The sequence below is a fragment of the Asterias rubens genome, chromosome 3 (genome assembly GCF_902459465.1).
Source record: "Asterias rubens chromosome 3, eAstRub1.3, whole genome shotgun sequence".
Taxonomy (NCBI): Eukaryota; Metazoa; Echinodermata; class Asteroidea; order Forcipulatida; family Asteriidae; genus Asterias; species Asterias rubens.
The window spans coordinates 12,354,809-12,359,727 of record NC_047064.1 but is presented as its reverse complement, the minus strand read 5'-3'; positions in this window follow the sequence as shown (position 1 = coordinate 12,359,727).

Here is a 4,919-nt window from a genome sequence, read left to right as displayed (position 1 = left end):
TCATCTACTGGTTATTGTCTACCTGTGTGCAAAGTTTCAACTTAATGCAAGCTTCGCATCTATGCTTTTTCTTGCGGACAATCGACAGCGAGAAGAATAAGAAAAACCAACTAGATATAGTGTTTGTACAAACAAACACTAGGTGTTCGGCTATTGTTGGGTCAGTGTTTGAATAAATGAAACAAGTATTGTTAATAGCTCGTCAAATTACAAAGAAATCAAAACCAAACAGTTTTCTCGATGTGGAATAATTTATAGAAAAAGCATCAAAAAGTGTACATTTCAACCTAAAAGCCTTTAAATACTGCCCTTTCAAAGCATTTTACAGGCTCTTCCAGTTTAAAAAGGTCAAAAAGTCAAGAAAAGGTCACCAACACACCCATTTTTTGTGGAATACGTGAGGCCCTTTCATATGAAATATAGATTGTCAAAATAGCTTTTGTGGTTGAGGAAACGTGAACTGATGAATAATGGCGACTGGAGAAGAGACTAACTAACCGGAAGGGAAATGTTTGTTGAAAACGCCTTCAAAACAGACTACGTACGTAAAGCCCTTTCATATGATGTAGATTGTCAAAATAGCTTTTGTGGTTGAGGGCATAGGAACTTATGCATAATGACGACTGGAGAAGAGACTAACTGGAAGGGAAATGTTTGTTGAAAACGCCTTGAAAACAGACTAAAGCGAAGCTATTTATAGGAGAAAAAAAATTAAATACAAAAATAAATCGTACAAATTTTGGTCGCCAAGTGGTCTCCCATCCAAATACTGACTGGGCTCGATTTTGCTTAACTTTAGTGACAGGTGTTATCAACGCAGTATGGTACGCAGACTAAAACGATCAACACGTGGTGCAGAGCGGGACTATGCTCATCAATGCACCGCATACTTACACGTGGTGACCGCAATGCACCGCATGCTTACACGTGGTGACAAAGTACATGTACATGTAATTGTAAAATCTTTACGCGCAATCAATGGGGGAATTTTGTAGTGCTTTATACGTGAATTTTAGATTTTTCAACATCGATTTTGAACCAGAAGACAAGATCAAAATGGGGTCATGTCTGTGAGGTGTTTACGGAGTTTTTAATGCCCTTTCCGATGATGTATTGATTGTCAAAATCCGTCATGCAGATCAAAAGTTATGATTTTTTGAAATAATACCGCATACTTACACGTGGTGACCGCAATGCACCGCATGCTTACACGTGGTGACAAAGTACATGTACATGTAATTGTAAAATCTTTACGCGCAATCAATGGGGGAATTTTGTAGTCTTTATACAGTGTACATGAATTTTGAAATTTTCAACCTCGATTTTGAACCGGAAGACAAGATAAAAATGGGGTCATGTCTGTGAGGTGTTTACGGAGTTTTTAATGCCCTTTCCGATGATGTATTGATTGTAAAAATCCTTCATGCAGATCAAGAAGACAAGATCAAAAGGTTAAACGCCTTGAACGAAGACTATTCTACATGAAGCTTTTTCGCGCTCTATGGATGATCACTGGAGCGTGACTCTCCCGCACAGCTAATACACTACACGTTGTGTGTATGCCCAAGTGTAATGTTTATGCACATACCAACGGGGATTTATGATGAGGTCACCAACATACCCATTTTTGTGAAGTACGTGAGGCCCTTTCATATGATGTATAGATTGTCAAAATAGCTTTTGTGGTCTAGGAAATGTGAACTGATGAATAATGACGACTGGAGAAGAGACTAACTAACCGGAAGGGAAATGTTTGTTGAAAACGCCTTGAAAACAGACTACGTACGTAAAGCCCTTTCATATGATGTAGATTGTCAAAATAGCTTTTGTGGTTGAGGGCATAGGAACTTATGCATAATGACGACTGGAGAAGAGACTAACTAACCGGAAGGGAAATGTTTGTTGAAAACGCCTTGAAAACAGACTACGTACTTAAAGCCCTCTTATATGATGTATAGATTGTCCAAATAGCTTTTGTGGCTGGAGCCTTATGCATTATGACGACTGAAGAAGAGACTAACTAACCGGAAAATAAATGTTAGTTGGAAACGCCTTGAAAATAGACTAAACACGAAGCTATTTATAGGAGAATAAAAAACAAAATAAAAAAATAAATAATACAAAATTTGGTCGCCAATTGGTATCCCATCCAAGTACTGACCAAGCCCGATTTTGCATAACTTCAGTGATCGGACGGGAACCGGTGTTATCAACGCAGTACGGTCGTAGATAGTGTACAATAAATTCGATTTGAACAAGAAGACAAGATCAAAAGGTTAAACGCCTTGAACGAAGACTATTCTACATGAAGCTTTTTCGCGCTCTATGGATGATCACTGGAGCGTGACTCTCCCGCACAGCTAATACACTACACGTTGTGTGTATGCCCAAGTGTAATGTTTATGCACATACCAACGGGGATTTATGATGTTCTTTAGACGTGAATTTTGAAATTTTCAACCTCTCTTTTGAGCCGAAGACAAAATCAAAATGGGGTCATGTCTGTGAGGCGTTTACGGAGTTTTTAATGCCCTTTCCGATGATGTAATGATTGTAAAAATCCGTCATGCAGATCAAAAGTTATGATTTTTTTTAATTAATACCGCATGCTTACACGTGGCGACAAAGTACATGTACATGTAATTGTAAAATCTTTACGCGCAATCAATGGGGGAATTTTGTAGTCCTTTAGGCCTATACATGAATTTTCGAATTTTCAACCTCGATTTTGAACCGGAAGACAAGATCAAAATGGGGTCATGTCTGTGAGGCGTTTACGGAGTTTTACGCCCTTTCCGATGATGTATTGATTGTAAAAATCCGTCATGCAGATCAAAAGTTATGATTTTTTGAAATAATAAACTTTGAATGAGTGTATCTCGTCAACTGATGACGTCATCGTGACGTAACAACTTTTGTAACATCTACTGGTTATTGTCTACCTGTGTGCAAAGTTTCAACTTAATGCAAGCTTCGCATCTATGCTTTTTCTTGCGGAAAATCGACAGCGAGAAGAATAAGAAAAACCAAAAAAAAAACTAGATATAGTGTTTGTACAAACAAACACTAGGTGTTCGGCTATTGTTGGGTCAGTGTTTGAATCAATGAAAAAGTGTTGTTAATAGCTCGTCAAATTGCAAAGAAATCAAAACCAAACAGTTTTCTCGATGTGAAATAATTTTATGGTAAAGCATCAAAAAGTGTACATTTCAACCTAAAAGCCTTTAAATAATGCCTTTTCAAAGCCTTTTACAGGCACTTCCGGTTTAAAAAGGTAAAAAGGTCAAGAGAAGGTCACCAACATCTTAATTTTTGTGAAGTACGTGAGGCCCTTTCATATGATGTATAGATTGTCAAAATAGCTTTTGTGGTCGAGGAAATGTGAACTGATGAATAATGGCGACTGGAGAAGAGACTAACTAACCGGAAGGGAAATGTTTGTTGAAAACGCCTTGAAAACAGACTACGTACGTAAAGCCCTCTCATATGATGTAGATTGTCAAAATAGCTTTTGTGGTTGAGGGCATAGGAACTTATGCATAATGACGACTGGAGAAGAGATTAACTAACTGGAAGGGAAATGTTTGTTGAAAACGCCTTGAAAACAGACTACGTACTTAAAGCCCTTTCACATGATGTATAGATTGTCAATAGCTTTTTTGGTTGGAGCCTTATGCATAATGACGACTTAAGCAGAGACTAACTAACCGGAAAATAAATGTTAGTTGAAAACGCCTTGAAAATAGACTAAAAACGAAGCTATTTATAGGAGAGTAAAAAATAAAATAAAAAAATAAATAATACAAAATTTTGTCGCCAATTGGTTTCCCATCCAAGTACTGACCAAGCCCGATTTTGCATAACTTCAGTGATCGGACGGGAACCGGTGTTATCAACGCAGTACGGTCGTAGATAATGTACAATAAATTCGATTTGAACCAGAAGACAAGGTCAAAAGGTTAAACGCCTTGAACGAAGACTATTCTACATGAAGCTTTTTCGCGCTCTATGGATGATCACTGGAGCGTGACTCTACCGCACAGCTAATACACTACACGTTGTGTGTATGCCCAAGTGTAATGTTTATGCACATACCAACGGGGATTTACGTTGTTCTTTAGACGTGAATTTTGAAATTTTCAACCTCTCTTTTGAGCCGGAAGACAAAATCAAAATGGGGTCATGTCTGTGAGGCGTTTACGGAGTTTTTAATGCCCTTTCCGATGATGTATTGATTGTAAAAATCCGTCATGCAGATCAAAAGTTATGATTTTTTGAAATAATAAACTTTGAATTAGTGTATCTCGTCAACTGATGACGTCATCGTGACGTAACAACTTTTGCATCATCTACTGGTTATTGTCTACCTGTGTGCAAAGTTTCAACTTAATGCAAGCTTCGCGTCTATGCTTTTTCTTGCGGACAATCGACAGCGAGAAGAATAAGAAAAACCACAAAAAAAAAAACTAGATATAGTGTTTGTACAAACAAACACTAGGTGTTCGGCTATTGTTGGGTCAGTGTTTGAATAAATGAAACAAGTACTGTTAATATTGTCAAATTACAAAGAAATCAAAACCAAACAGTTTTCTCGATGTGTAATAATTTATAGAAAAAGCATCAAAGTGTACATTTCAACCTAACAGCCTTTAAATACTGCCCTTTCAAAGCACTTTACAGGCTCTTCCAGTTTAAAAAGGTCAAAAAGTCAAGAAAAGGTCACCAACACACCCATTTGTGTGGAATACGTGAGGCCCTTTCATATGATGTATAGATTGTCAAAATAGATTTTGTGGTTGAGGAAACGTGAACTGATGAATAATGGCGACTGGAGAAGAGCCTAACTAACCAGAAGGGAAATGTTTGTTGAAAACGCCTTGAAAACAGACTACGTACGTAAAGCCCTTTCATATGATGTA